General features: G+C 31.2%; 1 long non-coding RNA gene across 1 annotated transcript; it reads left to right on the forward strand.

Moving 5' to 3' along the window:
- The first annotated feature begins 11,677 nt into the window (after positions 1-11,677).
- On the forward strand, positions 11,678-16,467 carry LOC117682552 (uncharacterized). Its single transcript, XR_010712839.1, has 3 exons — positions 11,678-12,055; positions 15,044-15,262; positions 15,484-16,467. It is a non-coding gene; the product is annotated as an uncharacterized lncRNA (long non-coding RNA).
- The last annotated feature ends 2,525 nt before the right edge of the window (positions 16,468-18,992 follow it).

Consider the following 18,992-nt stretch of genomic DNA (forward strand, 5'->3'; position numbering starts at 1 on the left):
TTATTTGTACCTTATTAAAATTTTATGTCTTGTTTTTATCTGTCAAATGCGTAAAACAGTTCAAAGGGACATAGACATAATTTTAGCTCAAATGATATCAATTTTTTATATAGCTTTTGCATGTCTAGAACAATCATCATTAATGTGGCATTTCCAATAATTTTCGAAAATTTGAATGTCAGAAATCAGTTGCAAGCGAGATACAGAGCTTATGGTTTGAACATATTTTATTACATAAACGTAATTATACAAATGTAGCAACAACTTACGAGGTTCTTAACAATAACAATATATATATATATAAGTAAGTATAAAAATATACAACTGTGTAGTAGTTTTTTAATGGAAGGCACATAGAAACGGATATTACTAAAGTGGTTAAATTATTGAACAAACGTACATGTATTTATAAACAGTTCTGTTTGAATTTGGTCTAGGTAATAATACTGAAATTACGAGAATCTACCACAATCTCTGATAAATCTTTGAACAGCGGAAAAAGTACGTTGGTTGAAATTGACAGTCGGAGATTCATCTCCCCACAAAAATAAATGTCAATTAATAATGTTAAATTGATTTAAATTTAAAAGGTTTGAAAACAGTTCATTTCGTGCATTGGTATATTTCTTACATCCAAAAATCAAATGATAAGAATTTTCTGGTAATCCACATTGGCAATTAGTGCTTTCCATAATATTTTTTCTGAAAAGGTCGAAGTTTAAGATACAGTTATGACTAAGTTTTATGTGTATAAATTTAACGTTAAGTCGTCTCTTTCCGAAGCAAAAATAGGACGGAGGTTTAGTTTGGTTTAATTGAGTACTGCTTTTAAACTTGTAAACGAGGCACATTTCTGGTGATGAAACTTAATGTATTTCATTTATTGATCGTGTCAGGAACAAATGATTTCTTGAAATATATTATCTACATTTTTCAATAGTATTGTCTTCTCGATTGCGTGTATTGTATATTAGATTCTAAAGTCCTGGCAGAAGGAAAAATGTTTTTTTAAATAGTCCGGTACCAAATTATATGAATTTTATACATTGTTCTCAATTTTGCTAATTTTTGTTCTGAGAGAGGAATCCAACCTGTTTCTAAATAAAAGGACTCTCTGGAAGATAATATGGGCAAGCCAGTGATGATTCTTGCTGTATAGAATTGAACTTTTGTCTAATTTTTCGACATCTTGAAAAGAACAACCATCCCAGACAACCGAGCAGTATTCAATTAAAAGGTCGAGTAAAAGTAATGTACATTTTTGATAAAGTATTTCTACCTATTTCTACCTATGCTAAATATGAGCTTTTTCCATAGGCCTGATCGTTGATATGCATTTTTAACAATATTATCGATATACTCAGATCAGCAAAGGTTCTGACAAAAGAGTAAGCCCAAGTTTTTGTGTGATGAAACGTATTCTAATCGACTGTTTTAAAATTGGAGTTTGGGAAAGTAACAATTTGTTTTGAGTGTGAAAAATATCGCCTTTGTTTTGGATGGATTAAATTTTAACAGCCAATTGGATGACCAGTTTTCTAAAACTTTTAGATCATGATTCAGGACTTATTCAATATTGGCAACATTGTATGAAGAAGATTGGAAAGAATCATCATCAGCGAACAGTCTACACAGTGAAAGCATATTTTCTGACACATCGTTAACATAAATCAAAAATAGAAGAGGGCCAAAAACTGAGCTCTGTGGTACACCAGCATTGAATCCTCTACAGGAGGATAATATGTCCTTATACGTAACTCTTTGTTTACGATTTCATAGCTTTCAAACCAATTAAAAATATTGCCAAATATACCATATGTTTGTAATTTAAAAGTAGACCTCTATGCCACACTCTGTCAAAAGTGTTTGACAAATCACAAAAAAAATCATACAACAAAATTTCCTTTCATCTATAGCTTTAACAAAACTGATATATTTCTAGTAACTGATATAAAGTTGAATGGCCAGGCAAAAAACCCAGCTTGGTTATTTAAAAAATGAAAGATTATGAAGTAATATTAATGGTTAAAAATAATTGTAGACATTACTTTTTGATTATAATTGTTTCCATAATTTTAACACAGTGATACAGGTCTATAGTTTGTTGCAACGGAGAGGGTCGTCCTTTTTAAACAGTGTAAATACATGAGCTTATTGTTATTTGTTATGTAAAAGATATCATGCATTGGTTTGCTAAAAAAATTGTACTGTAAAGACATTTCCATAAAATGACTCGTGACAAAGAAGATAAACTGTTTTATTGTGTTAAAAATATCTTTATAAACAGAAAAAGAAAGATTTGAATGAAACTTTCTTAAATAACACTCATGTAAACGAAAACAAGTCAGAGCTTTCTTCACAAAACAAAACATGCTGATCTATTGGTCTTGCTAACTAATGACATTAACAATTTGTTTAAGAATTAAAAAAATGCCGATGTAAGCCGTTGAGACATTTAAAATAGAAAAAAAGTAAGATTTGAAAATTTTTAGCGCGAATGATGTTAATGTCGGTTTAAATAATTGCATGAAGCTTGCTGCTGACAATGGTGTTCCTGTGTAAATAATATAAAAATTATGGCAACTATTTTTAATCGAAAAAAATTGAAAGTAATTGGTTTATGATCATCAAGGGATAAAACATTACCAGTTACACCAATAATTGATCCATTTGTTTCACTTGACATATCGTAAAATGAATAAATTTTAATATCCGAAAACAAAAAAAAAGTTGTTATAAATATTTTACACGTGTAAGGAGATTCCCTTTCAGTGACAAATTGCGTTTCTTTTATTGCTGCTACAAAATTTTCTAATATCAATTTTCTTTAAACATGTTTTTTTTTTTTGGTTGTTAAAAATGAGTATGAGACAGAAAATGTCTTGTTTGAGCATACATAACGCCGCTTTATATTATTTATATACTTTTTGAAACAGTTATAATAAAACTTTCACTGCAGGATTCATACTAAGAAAGATTAATTTGATATCCCGAAAATGCAAACGTCAAACTTATACAGTTACTTGTTATTAATTCATAAAACGGTTTTTTTTTTATATGCGTAAGAATTTTCATTCAGAAGTACACTTCCCGTAAGTTGGTCATTCATTGCTGATCTCAGGAAGTTAGAAATTTGTGATTAGCTTTAAGATAAAATAACAATGCAGGGAACATTTAAAAGATATAACTAACAATACATTAGCCCTGTCAAGATGAATTAGTGGAAAACTTAATGATCAATTATTCAAGCCCAAGGTAACCAGGGTAAGCCAGTAAATACGAGTGTTGGGAATTACCAGTGGCAAAAACCGCTATTTCTGGAAATAAAAATTTGAATTCTTTATTTGTTTGATTAGTTCAATGTAAAACGTGTAAGAACAGATAATATATAATTAGTAGGCATAAAAACACAATTTAGCATGTTTTGCCTGCAGTTTATTGTCTGTTATGAATCATAAATTCACCAGACCATATAATCCCCAAATCATTCTATAGCAGCTAGAGCACAAGTTTCAGTCTAGGTTTTTTAATCCCAAGTTTTGTATTTTACAGATTAATATCATTAACAGCACAAAATAAACTGAAATCCTGATATAATTAAAGTAAAGGTGTTACCAAAACACAACCAAACAATCATACATGTTATTCTAACAAAATTACCTAGTTATTTACTTTGAGTGGGGTTAATTGGCCTCTTCTTATGTGTGTTGCATACTGAGGTAGTGACACAGTCTACCTTTATTTTTCGCAATTTCTTTGACAAATTTTACACATATATCAATGAAACCAGAAAATTGAACTTTTAAGTTCTACCAGTATGTTTATAATAACTGTATAGATGCACCTTTACCAGCATTAAGTCTCCAAACAAATAATCCTGGCCTATGAATAAACCAAGTTTATATTATTCATAAGTAGATGCCTAATATAAGTATTTGTACCAAGGAATGTTTTTGAAAGTTAGAGTATCGTACGGCATCAAGGTATCAACATGAGCAATGTTTAAAAACATGGAGGAGTCACACCCACCAAAGGATTTCGATAATTGCCTCATCTTGCTTTGATACTCCATACAGAAATAAGAAGGGAATATCCATATCTCAGATGTAACACCAGGTCTATATTGGAATTCGGACCAGTACAACTCTTCATCAGATAATAACCCTCAGAAAATTTAACCAGAACATTTGAGAAAGAAATATCTTAAAAATTGTAGACTACATTATATACCTGCAGAAAGAGAATCTAATGAAATATTTGATATATTTCAATTACTAGTACATATTAATATTTTGCAAAGAAGATAAAGATGACAGGAAATGCATTAAATAAAATGATCAAATTTTATCAACAATGTCAAGGTTTTATCTCATACAGAACATGTTTGTATGCAGGAATCATGGAGAAAAAATATCACCATTCGTTTTACTTCGTAAGAAAGAAAGAGAACCTTCAAATATTCTTATTCATACCATAGAAAGAGGAATATGTATGACACACTTTGTCAATCGAATATTTTTTTTCAGCATTAGAGATAAAATCAGATTACTATAACAATCAAAGTACTGAAGAACTGACGGGAGTTGATTTTTTTGATGTTCATTTATTTTAAAATCAATGATATGTTATTTTGCATGACAAATACATGTAGTTTCTAATTTGAATTACGCACATTTTTATAATATGAATTTTTGGACTTTTTCGAGAAGAATGTCGAGAAACCCCCATATGAATAATGTTAAATAATATTAAAAGATGAAATTAACTCAATCAAACTATGTATCAGTGATAGAAATATTTCTCGAAAATTGTATGGATCCAAGCAATATTGAACTCTAGTCTCGTTCAACCAAACCCTCGGCTGACACCGTAAATCTCCGACAAGTATTTACGGAGACAGCCGAGCGTCGAGTTGAACGAGACTATATTGAACTCTGGTGTAGGAATACTTACGACTACAAAAAATATTAAAATTGTTCGTACCATTTAAAATCTGACTATTTTCAAGGTATTTATAAATAAGTTTCCTTGAAAACAATGCTTTAGCATACATTACATCGAATTCATCAATGATTTTCAAGACCTAAGTCTTGTCAGCAGCAATGATTTGTGCTGAGGTCCAAACACTGTTTCACTTTCGGTTTGTCTGAGTAACTGCATAGGAGAGTTTATTAAAATCAACTCCCAATAAAGTCGAGATTGACGTATTCATTTCTCCTATGTTTAATCATATTAATGCCCCTCCTGGCACTTGGATATCTAAAAATCACAATCTGTTAATGAACACTCCGAAGTGATTCAAAATCACCAAGACAAAAGCCTGTTACTTAACCGATTAGTCGGTCCCTTTCTAGAACAACCACTTGTTCATTATGTGTCATCCCTATTAAGCATCGTTCCAAAATCTGATCTTGGGAAGATTCAGATTATTCACGAATATCATATCCACAAAATGCTCCTTTGAACTCAATGATGCCCAAGGGCACTTTGCAGGCCCCCTTTATGTTTTTATTGATGATATTGTTAGATTGGTTTTTCCGTTTGGTAGAGGTTATCTGATGGTAAACACAGTTATTAAGAATGCATTCCGAATCATTCCTATGATCCCTTTAGATTATCACCTTTTGTAGTTTTCATGGAATGGAAACTGTTATTTTGATATGTTTTTATCATTAAACGTCAGCAGCTCATTTTTTTTTCAAATTTAGTTCAGCTGTACAATAGGTTATTATATCAAAACACAGCGCGAGGGGAATGTCTCATATTTAAGACGATTTCTGGGTTTTTTTTCCATCAAATCCACAACAATGATCTTTCAAGTTTTCTTTCACTTTGTGAAAACACTTCCACACCACAACCTTTGATATTAATAGTACTGAGGTAGATTCTGTGATTATGGAATATTGTCTTACTTAAGATATGGTGTCAAAAATTAAGACCACATTGGAAAAATATTATGTGTAGTAAAATGTCGATTTACGAGAATTGCAGTCTCTTATTGGTCTGCATAGCTTTGCATGTTCTGTAGTTGTCCGTGAGCAGGCATTTCTGAGACGAGCAATTGATTTGACTTGTGGTGTGAATAATCTTGACCATTATATAAGGCTTGACTTGTGAAGCAAGAGCTGACCTTCATACAAGGAACTCTTCAATTAAGAATTACAATAGAAAATCTATGTTGCTTCCCAGTCGTTGATTAGCGTCAGATTACCTTACAATATTTACTGATGCTTAAGGGTCTGTATGTTTTGCTGATGTTTTGGTGAGAATTGTTTGGCATCTAGAGGGACATGCTTTAAAACATTATCAAATAGCAAACAAAGAATTATTCCCATATTATATGACTGTTGTTGATATAATCAACACGCAACCATTTAAAGACAAAACACTTAGACGCTGGTTAGGCGTTTAGTTATTACAACATTCCTTTTAGAGAAAAACACATTACTAGAAAACAAAATGAAACAGTTGATCACCTTTCACATTTCAAATTTCAGGAAGATTTCAGCTTTTAGCTTTTTGATAATTTAAGGGAAATGTGCGGTCATCTTGTACATTTGAGGATAAGAATGTAAACATTTCTTGAACTGGCTTGTTTCTGCCCGAAACTGCAAAAATGTTGCCAAAAGATATAAAAGCAATAAATATGAAATCCTACATGTCATTTGGTTTGAAAGTATGCATACACGAACAGGACAATGCTTTTTTAATCACTCAAATCAGCTGTTGAACTGCGCAGCAACAGACTTAATTTGAAGATTTAAAAATCTGAAGGAATATGAAGGAGGTTTATTGGTGTCCTCTCTATGCAGGAGTTACAGATTTATTAATTATACAATTAATAAATTCATAAATATAAGTAATAAATTAGTTGATAAATAAATTAATATAATTATGTATTAGTTATTGTACAAGTACATTTTAAACGTAATACTAAAGTATCTAATGAAATCTTTTATAAACTTAAAAATCCGGTCATGGTCATTTGAATAGAACAGACATCTTATCTCCACCATGACATAAATTGCCATATGGTTGTATCTAAGGTTCTGGCCAAACATATAAGGTATGTAGGTATTCAGTTGGTTGTTAGTTTTGTCTTCTTTGATTTTATAGGTTGTTGAGATTTCCCTCCAAATTCTTCGAGCTGGTTTGTTAGATTTCTTTGTCACATCGAAGAGAGTGGATGTTATGACTTGAAAGCTGACTGTTGAAATCCTAACAAACTCTTCCTCTTGGAAGTTAATTTTACTAGTTCTAATAATTTTAATATAATAATTTAACATTTCATTGACAGTGAATTTTATAATTTTGCCAACTTAAAACAATAGCTCATGCACTGTAAGAGTGAATGATTTTGTAAGATATTAACTTTTTCACAGATAAGAATAACATGAATATGTTCACCATTTTTGTTCCTTTATACTGTGAACATAACTACAAGTTCATTGATGTAAACTTTACAATATTTTGTAGTTGCCATACCAAATACTATATATACTATAGAATATACTGTACAGGAGCGCATTCTCTTAGAATGGTATGTTTAGCCGTGTTTTATGGCATAGAATAACGTAGTAATGTCCTTATAGACACAATAGATGAATATTATTGTAAACTTACTTTAAAATACATAAATACATAACGTAATTCATACATGTATAATGGATTGATGTTCAGCGCAACTTACTCCTACTGTACTATTTTTATACCTTATGTTTATATTTTTGTTATTTATTCTAGGGCTATTCATTTTCTAATATCTATACCAATAAATACCGGAGAGGCACAGAACCCAAACAGGCGTTTGTTTGATTTCTTCAACATACAACAAACACTCCTGTTACATTTACAACCATTTGTTCAGAAAAAGGTCTAAGCATGCTCATTCAAGTTGTAACTTTGTTTTAAAGCATGATATCATATTCTTAAAAAGGGCCTAAAAACCACAAGACATATTTGTCTGTATTTATGGAGGTACATTGAAGATATATTTTCATTGAACTATAATGTATGTATTTTTGATGTAAGACCATCACCTTTTTGTACCCCTTCCCCACTGCCAAAAAGAATTTACTTAATTATTAGTTATGGAACTGAAAAATCCTAATAAAACAAACATGGGGCAGGTATAGAGATGTATATCAAATTCAGCACGAATAGTTTTGAATTGAGATTTTTTTTTTCCTATGAAAATATAATGTCAATGTGAGTCCATAGACACAGAAGTTCTAAGTATAATGTCAATGTGAGTCCATAGACACAGAAGTTCTAAGTATAATGTCAATGTGAGTCCATAGACACAGAAGTTCTAAGTATAATGTCAATGTGAGTCCATAGACACAGAAGTTCTAAGTTTTGACTGGATTTTTCTTGTTCTAAAAGTAGACCCCATACAAACAGATAAAAATAGGGTACCTAATTTGAGGAAAAGTTACAACATAGTTGTGCAAGATTCAATTCTTTTTCTCAACAAATGGTTGTAGAGAGGACACTAATAAACTCCCTACATATTTTTTCAGATTTGTGTGATCGGCTTCGGCCGATCACAGTTGTGTTCATATGAGGCATCCGGCAAATTTAACTATTTGCGCACGCATTGTGCCTCGCACTTTTTTAATTACTATGCAATTACAGCCTTATTTAAATCTATAAATAGACGTAGATTACTATAAACGTTAATCTTATCATTTTACCCTGAAAATAAAACATTTATGGGTTACATAGATAAAGATTCAAATCACGGGGTTTTTTTGTACATAAGCGTAAGAAAATTAGTCGGAAGTATGATTCGCCTACTAAGTGTAAAGTTCATTCACGCCTTGCCATTTCGGAAATCATTAAAACGGTGTTATATATATCTATTACTGCATGTAGCGTATATTATATTAACAGAGTTGACCAATGGCATTTCATGCCGATCATTCCTTTAAAAGGAATACTTGTGAAATCTTCAATAAGTCTGTAGCGGCGCAATTTGACAGCTGTTTAAGTGATTAAAAGGCATTTTCATGTTCTTGTATGCATAATCGGGATACAAAAAAAACATGTAGAATCTCATATTTATTGATTTTATATCTTTTGGCAACATTTTTGGTCAGTTTCGGGCAGAAAAAAGCCAGTTCAAGAAATGTTTACATTCTTATCCTCAAACGTACAAAATGGCTGCACATCCCCCTTAATACCAATAGCTCAGAAAACTTTGACCGCGTCTTCATCACCAAGATAAATACAAGAACGCATATTATCACAAAATTTGTAAGTTGTTCCAAGATTGGTCTCCTCGTTTTATTATCTTATCCATTTTTTCAACAGTTTTGTGCAATTTTATAGCTTTTTTGTTTTCTAGTATCCGTCTAGTAATTTATTTGGACCACTGAATTAAACACTATATTTAAAGGTTTATACCTGAATAATTAAAGAATATTTAAAATGTTGACTTGCAAAATAGGTCATGGAGCAAGTCGAATTGTTTTAAAGCAAACAAAAAAAGCCCAAAAGAACAAAAAACCATAATGCTTAAAAGTGTTTTTCTATAAATTGGACATAAAATAAAAAAAATGATTAAACCACAATTTTGTTTTAATCATGAATTTCTTTTACCAACGTATGACTGAAAGTGTTAGCTGCGTTTGGTTTCAAACAGCAATTCCATTAAAAATTGAAATATTTATTCATTGTTCAATATATGTATGCAACTGTTTGATCAATTTATTTTAGAATCTGTTACAAAGCAAGAGCTAATTATTAAAATTCCAGTATAACAACACAAATTGTGATATGCTTTTATGTAGGGTAAGTATTTTGCTTCTCTACATATGTATTTATTTCATTTTGGTCCCACCGTATAGCACATGCGCACATCAAATATACGGTGTCCTAAGTTGAAAATTGTAGATTGTACTGTAGTATTTCCGAAATTTGAATGTGGCCACACTCAAGTACTTCTTTGAATCTTTTAAAACTGAGGGATACTGCAGATATGCACCTTCCTGCAAACTGAAATGGATGTACTAAGGTGTGGTCTATATGATCTTGACAAATTTAAAAAAACCCTTAGCAACTGAAATTTAGACAGAGCAATCTTTAATAGGATGATTTTTTGTCTTAATTATGTTTAAAAAGAAGAAATTAATTAAAATTAAGTTTAAAAATATTTTTATGTGTATTTACAAAATCATCTTTTTATTAAACATTTTTGTAGAAAAGCATATTAATCTGCACAAAACATGTTGTATTTAATGATTTTACACTGTTTTAGTGCTTGAAACCTTTTGGCAATAAAATGTACCAGTTGTTTCAATTCACCCATCAACCCCCATTTCAAAAATCATTGATTTAACAGAATTCCATCGCTTTACAGCCAAGTTTATTAAAAATCTATAAAACAACTTCAATATGCTTAAAACATGAAGGCATTTTACATGTATAACTAACGAGTTGTTCAAAAATCAAAAGGCAATTTTGCCAAACTAAAAGTTTATTAGAGGTAAAATAAATTACCTGGTCTTATCATGTGACTAAGAAAATACAACAAAAGTATCCTAGGTGTGTCAATTCAATAGCATTTACCCTCAATAATTCATAAGCAAATAATCCATAACCCAACTATTATTCATAAGGCAAAAACATGCATGTGTAGTCTTTATGTAATTCAAAGTACCTGATGTTCCTGATGTATTTCCCCCCACAACTGATTAAAAGAGAAGCAACGCAACCTTTTACCCGCATGCTGGTCCTCTTCAAAGCAGGCTTATTGACACCCCTCGAATGAAGACATGGCAGAAACTGTGACCATTTGATAATGGTGGAAGGTAATAATGCAGCTAGTTTTTCTAACACGCCTTTTTATTTGGCGCCTAGGCCAGCTGATTTGGTGCGCATGTTACCCATTTTGGCCCCCTTGTAAGCGGGGATGTTGAAACCCCCGCTGTAGGTGATCGATATATGGGATGCAATTTGAATGTTGAGTTATGTTCTAACTTTCAAACAAATTTCTTCCATCCCCATTCCCCCCTTGCCTCGCCAAAATATATGTATTTTTAGGAAAAGTCTGAGGAACTTGTGTATGACCTCTCAGATTTTGTGTGTTAAAGTGATATCCGAAAGGCCAAGGAGTTTGAGGACAATGATAACGCTAAAGTCAGAACAAGACCCATTTGAAACTTGAAACAAGCTTATCGGCCCTTCTAAAAACGGATTAAAACCTAAATAGTTAACTCCCAATACTGCTTTATATAGAAACCAATTTTGTTATTCCGATGAAATTTGTATCTGTAATTAATAGAACATTGTATTTCGTTGACGAATGTATGTAGCATAAGTTTGGAGACCTAATTACTCTTTCATTGAAAATATCAAAATTCGAAAGAGTTACGTGAAATTTGCAGCTAAGATAAAATTTGAATCGCTATTGTCGCGATAAAAAAATAATCAGGGCTGAGGTGCCCAGGGTAAAATCCCATAAAACATGTTTAATAATGCAATGCTTTCCAATTTGTAAGAGCTGTAAAGGTCGTCTTGGGATTTTATAAAATCACCCAATATATTTAAAATTCGTATAAAAATTGAAACACACAGTAATATTCTTTTTATTTGAATGTCTGTAGCAAATTCTTTTGAAGGCGATTTGCTCCAAAATCGAAAGGTTACAAACGTGTATTTCTTTAAATCCACCATACAAATCTTAATATGATTCAAAGGAATCTCAACGTCCTATTGTCGAATAAGTCATATAAGACTTTGCAGATGTTATACGTTCTGTCAGTTTGTTATTGGGAGTTCATACACTGCTCATGTGGGGAAAGAATATATTATGGAACGGACAGAAATTTCGATGGAATTGTTCCAAAATCTGAGTCGTATTTTATCAACTCCAATTCTCCTCAAACGCGATATTATTGCGCGTTGAGATGTTTTCAAAGTGTAGTTTTTTGCATTGGGTATCTGTTTAGTTCTCAAAATGCGTCCTGTAAGTTGTTGAAGACATATTTGACTGATGCTGACAAAAACGGTAATTTTGTTGGAGAGGACTGGGAATATCGAAAAAGATCAAGTAAGTATTCCATTATTTCCGTGAATTTTGCTGTTAAATTTATCTTTAAATCTTTGTTTTTTCAATGCCATATTGAATATAAGGTTGCATATAAAATTCATCAACCACACATTTAAGCATCCTTCATACTTAGAATTTAACTAAATCCACCTTATGTTACTTATGTTATTGATATCGCACGGTTGTAAACACATATGTGAAGTGTCAAGCAAAAACCTCCCTTAACTGAAAATTATGATAATGTCATTCTTTATTGATTCTAATAAAGCTTTTCCTTCTTGTTCCAGCGATACACAGCATTACATATGTTTCTCATTTTTAGAGTGTTGCAAGAGCGCGTTAAAATAAAGAATATGCTTTGACGTCGATTGCACAAATATAGGCTACATAATTGTTGCTATATTATTAACTATAGATATTTTGATCACAATACATCTATCTTATTTTAATTCATTGTATTTCAAACAATGTAATAATAATTTTTGAGATATGGAATCTTACAAATGATTTTAAAGTCCTAAGATATATAAATTACAATGTAAATCTCTGCATTTTTCTTGAAGATGATGTAAATTGATTTTCATTGATTAAATACCATCCTTGTTTTAAATGTTTTCAAAACCATAATAAAACGTGACTTTACCTAGCAAGATCGAAACTATATGTATGAATCGTTATAAAAAGTTGTCCTACAATGCTAAATTGATTTTTTTCTTGTTAAAACATAATAACTCTACACCATGTGGCAGAAAAAGGCAGAATAAAGCTGAGATCATCATTTAGAGAACGGCTGCATACCAGATCTCATTTCACCCTTTCTAGATTTTCTCTACTTATGATTTTGACAGACCACGCATATTTCCAGCAAAGAAATCACTTCTTGTTGTAAAAAAAATATTGCATTTGCTAACAAATGGTTTACATTTTATAACTTTGCGGTGAAAAAAAAGAATACATATTTAATATATTGTGTAATTTTATACACTATTTTCTTTCTGTACTACATATTTAAGATTCCGATGTACATACTTATGTTGTTCGTATATATATTCATTTCTCTCTCTCTGTCTCTCTCTCTCTCTCTGTCTCTCTCTCTGTCTCTCTCTCTCTGTCTCTCTCTTTCTCTCTCTCTCTCTCTCTTTCTCTTTCTCTCTCTCTGTCTCTCTCTCTGTCTCTCTCTCTGTCTCTCTCTTTCTCTCTCTCTCTCTCTCTCTCTCTCTCTCTCTCTCTCTCTCTCTCTCTCTCTCTCTCTCTTTTATTTGATATTTTTATGTTAATATTTTTTAATGCTGGAGAACATCGACGGAAATACGTGGAAATATTAACTGCGTTTTTCAAATTGATTATAGAAATAAAACTCAATAGGAAAAAAGAAACAAAGGGCTTTTTTTTATTACACAATGCATTTAGTTTTTCTCCTACGTCGGTAAAATAATTACGGAACTTATTACACAATTTGAAAAACAATTGTTTTTTTTAATTTTCATCGGTCCATTGCCATGAAACAGGAGAATGAAAATGAAGGAAGTTTATAGAAATAATATAATTTATTTTCCTCTGTGAAAGGAATGCACAATCGTCTGAATGAATATCGATGAAACATTAGTTTAATCAAAACAATAGGAATATAAATAAGTTAAAATTGGTCTATTTGCATGTGAATAAGCATTATTTTCAACAAAAAATTTAAACAATGGAAGTAAGAATAATTTAGAGTAGTTTATTTACATGTGAATCTGCCAAGACAAAAGACAGAACAATTTGTTCTCAAAGAAAAATATGTTTTAATCTCATTCTACAAAATAAGCGAACGTATTTTTAATAAAGAATCTGACCATAAAATCAACAATTTAACATGATCACAACAGGAAAAAAGGAGTTAAATTTTCAATACCATGAATACGTGTATCTTTTGTAAAAATCGAAATTTGGGATATAGTCACGAAACGCGGTCTTTTGAGTGTTAAAGATGCATATACATTGAATATTTCAGAAAAGATGACTTTATGATTATGATTAGCTTCTGTACACCGTAACACGTTTATCTTGCGAGATATTTTTTTTTTGGAAAGGACAAATAGTTCAACACTTGTTACCGTTATTACTGAATTACGCTGTTTTTTTATTAAAGAAAATCATTAATGACGCTAAACTTTATTAAGCCATAGCAGAATTTCCTTCATAACTATGTAATTGATTCTTGAACACAGAAGTGAAACACTCATCATATAAGAATACTTATATAGCGTTTACGATGATGTAATAGGTAAACACGTATTTTAACGTTACGTCACAATTGAGATAAGGGAGGTTTTTGCTTGGCGCGTCACAAATGTTTTTTAAATATCAAAGAAATTAAAAGCTTAATATAAGAGTCATAAATCAGAATTATAAGACTTATCATAATAAAAAAAACCTTTCGCTAAGGGATGTTAACAATAGATTCTAGAAAGACAGTTTTAAAACTGTGTGTCATATATAGGCTGAATACTTGCAGTACTCAAAATGGTTAAGACTTAGACGTCTTGAAGCTAAATTATCAACCTTAACTTACTATTGGACTGTTTATTATAAAACCACGATGATAAAACAACCTCCTTTCTAAAATAGAAAAACTATATTTCATTTGAAAAATTTCATCTCGAACAATACATTAATAAATCATATATACATTGACAAATTAGACCATAATCCTAAAGGTAAGGTTGTGTGGGACAAACCTTAATTACCTTTCCAGAGAAAGTTCATTAAGATTTAAATTGATGAGATAGGGAATTCAAACAAAAATGCATATCATCATGTATATTCATTTTGTTTTATCAAAGTCATTCATTAATGGATATTTTTGGTTTCTTTTAACTCACTTCTTATTGAGCGTCTGTTTAACTAATGAATGAATTCATTGTTTATGAAGACATTAATTTTTTTCATTTTCAGGTATCATTACGAGTAAAGACAAAATATCATTTTTCTATCATTATATATTAGCAGAAATCCTGTCTTTGAATAAGCCCATCAGTGCCAGTTCAAATTTTGAAGATTACTATCCAAATGTTGGCCACAAACTCATTTACCTCGTAGATGGGATAACAAATACACCTGGAAAATTTCACACGTATTTTGAACCGTATCCCTGGGTGACGATCGACCTTGAAAAATTTAGTATCATTAGGGATGTGGTTATGTATAACCGCGCCGATGATCATGGTAGTTTTTTTCCAGTGATATAAGCTTTCATCTAGTATATCCTTTAATATATGACAATTGTAAAATCACAATTAAAAAATAAATGTCTATGGGTGGTTATAGAAATGACTTCTTAAAGCAAAACAAAATATCCATTAACATCTTTGAAAGTTGAGTTATTATTACATATAACATAGCAAAATGACTCAATGTCGGATATGAAACGTCTGCACATGTTACAGGTCGGTGGCTTCACAGTGTGGAGATCAGGGTGGGAAACTCTTCTGTCTGGTCAGAGATGACTACTTGTGGCACATACCCAGGACCCAGTGAGACGGGGGATATAATTGTCGTTGAATGCAGACCATCACGTTATGGAAGATACGTCACTTTGAAGATAGTTCAACTGAACTATATCACAGATGACTCGAATGCTAAAAATGGGAACAATGCATTAGTGTTTGAGGAAGTTGTTATCAACGGACTTTATTTGTGAAAAAAAGAAGAACTATTTCTTCAATTATTGATATTACAAGTTAGTTGAATTTAGAATAGGATAAAAATAATTAACGGATGGTATATAATTTTTTTCTTAAATAAAAAAAAAATCCTTGCGATTAATGATGAAGTCAAGATAATATAGAACAAAGTTACGAATGTAGGAAAAACTAGAGATGAGCTCGTTGCAAGCAACGATAAGGTCTTTCGCTGTAGCTGCGTTATACTTGTGACGTAATACAAAATTGATACCTGACCATGCTACAATACTAGATGTATAAACACTGAGTAAAAGAGACAAATGCTTTCGATATACGTAAGAGTTTCATGATGATTTCAATTGCCTTCAAGCCATATACATGCAACTTTATTGATATGCTATAGATATGTTGTGTTATTATAGTCCTTGTAATGCTTAAAGCCTTATTAGGCTAATACAGTCATGCATTTTTAGTCTTAGATTGGATAAAAATATCTTGGTCGTAGGCTTTTGGCTCTTGGGGCTTAATTAGTCATTTTTTTATCAATTGATCGGGGATTGTTTGGAACTAATATAAAAAGTTGGTATGGATTGTTTTTTATCGTACAACTCTATTGTAAACTCTTTAACAATGCATGCTCAGAAATATATTTCATCGCGTTCATCGTATAAAATATGTAAGCATATCAGTCTCATTTCGATTATTTCTAAAGCAGCATCACTTGATTAAATCAAAATCACAATTGTTGTTATGCCTTTTTCTTATAATAATAAGAATATAGTATAGACATCTGTTCTCTTTACTCTGGACCTCCCCCTCTCAGTTTTCTTCGAACAACATTCTACTTATTTTTGCGCATCATGTCAAGGCGATTGATAAAAAGAACATGTCTACTAGTTGTACTATACTATTTAAACAAAACTTGTTTATTGTTTGATTCGCCGCGTGTTGTTTTTTGTATGTGCATTTTATTTTGAGAAACTTATTTAATCATCATAGTTGATTAAATGTAGACGGAATATGGACGACGATTTAATTCACAAAGTGGGTATGCCCGGTATGAAGGTAAAAAGACCAAACATTTTACAAACATGTTTAATAATGAATGTATGCTTTACCAATTTCTAAGAGCTGTAAAGGCCGTCTGGTGATTTTATAAAATCACCCAATTTATTTAAAATTCGTATTAAAATTGAAACACACAGTAATATTTTTTTTTTAATTTGAACCGTGTATTTTCTTTAAATCCACCATACAAATCCTAATATGATTCAAAATGAATCTCAACGTCCTATTGTCGAATAAGTCATATAAGACTTTTCAGATGTTATACGTTCTGTCAGTTTGTTATTGGAAGTTCTTACACAGCTCATGTGGGGAAAGAATATATTATGGAACGGACAGAAATTTCGATGGAATTGTTCCAAAATCTGGGTCGTATTTTATCTACTCAAATTCCCCTCAAACGCCAGGTAATTGCGCGTTGAGATGTTTTCAAAGTGTAGTTTTTTGCATTGGGTATCTGGTTAGCTCTCAGAATGTGTCCTGTAAGTTGTTGAAGACATATTTGACTAATGCTGACAAAAATAATAGTTGTGTTGGAGAGGACTGGGAATATCAAAAAAGATCAAGTCAGTATTCAATTGCATGTTTTCCTCATATTATGACTTCATCAATATTCGTTGAAAACATGCCTGTATTTCCGTGAATCTTGTTGTTAAATTTATCCTTAATTCTTTGTTTTTTCAAAGCAATATTGAATATAAGGTTGCATATAAGATTCATCAGCCACACATTTAAGCATCCTTCATACTTAGAATTTAACTTAATCCACCTTATGTTACTTATGTTATTGATATCGCACGATTGTAAACACATATGTGACGCGCCAAGCAAAAACCTCCCTTAACTGAAAATTATGATTATTTCATTCTGATTCTAATAAAGTTTTTCCTTCTTGTTCCAGCAATATACAGCATTACATATGTTTCTCATTTTCAGGGTGTTGCAAGAGTGCATTAAAATAAAGAATATGCTTTGACGTCGATTTCTCAAATATAGGCTATATAATTGTTGCTATATTATTAAATATAGATATTTTAATCACAGTATATCTATCTTATTTTGATTCAGTATATTTAATTTTTGAGATATGGAATCTTATAAATGATTTAAAAGTCCTATGATATATAATTTACGATGTAAATCTCTCCATTTTTCTTGAAGTGTGATGTAATAGTACATGTATAAAAAAAAACCACGAGAAGTTTCATTATTCGTTCTGAGCCAAAGGATTACTACAATAGTAACATATTTGCACAAATTGGTAACAAGCGATAGGATTCGTCTATAAAAGCATACGTCTGCCGTATACGTGTAAAACCGCCTGGTTAAATCTCTCAAGGTCGCACATAATGTTCAAAGTGTCGCACAACAGATTCAAAAATTCATGGAAACCGCCTTACCATCACTTAAATTTATTATGAAGTCAAGATGAAATACATGATTGTTTTCTGTCGCCCGACCAGCAGCTGGGGAAAAACTACATTATGTAATAGGCTTTCTCCCAACGCTTTAAGGAGGCTGTGGGTCAAACTATAATATAATATAAAACCATCAGATTTATTTGAAAATTTTATATGCGATTTCTGAAGCTATCAATTACAATCTGATAAAGAAAAATTTCATATATTTTAATATAAAATTTTATCTTTTCCATTATCTTTATATTGAGCTCTACTTTTAAAGGAGATTATCATTGTCTAAAATGGCAGCCACCCCCAGCCCCCTTAATTAAAGGTTTTAGAATAATATTTCTCGACAGCCAGTCAGGTTTAAAATTGATTATTTTTTTAAGCCTAATGTTGCATATTACCTGGATACATTTGTACACGTTAAAGTGTCTAGATCTGTTTCCGATTTATCATTTCATATCGGCAAAGTTATTACTTGGAATACATAGAACTGAACTGCATTATATTAAATGTACAAGGTATGATATGGTATGCAGTCATGAATAAATGTGTTTTCAATTTGTAAGTAAAAATGCTTTTGGAATGTTGGATATGAATTTAAAAAAAACCTTAAAAATCACGTAGTCTGCCGATCTGTTCGTGCAATATTGTTCGGCACCTATATCTGTCCTCAAGAACAACCTATTCTGCCTTAGTACTCTAGATAATCTCTGATCGCTATATGACTTGCCAGTTTTGTATACGAACAAATAAAACAAGTAAAAAAAAGTTAGGGGACAATTTTTAGTTTTTGATTTT

The sequence above is a fragment of the Magallana gigas genome, chromosome 4 (assembly GCF_963853765.1).
Source record: "Magallana gigas chromosome 4, xbMagGiga1.1, whole genome shotgun sequence".
Taxonomy (NCBI): domain Eukaryota; kingdom Metazoa; phylum Mollusca; class Bivalvia; order Ostreida; family Ostreidae; genus Magallana; species Magallana gigas.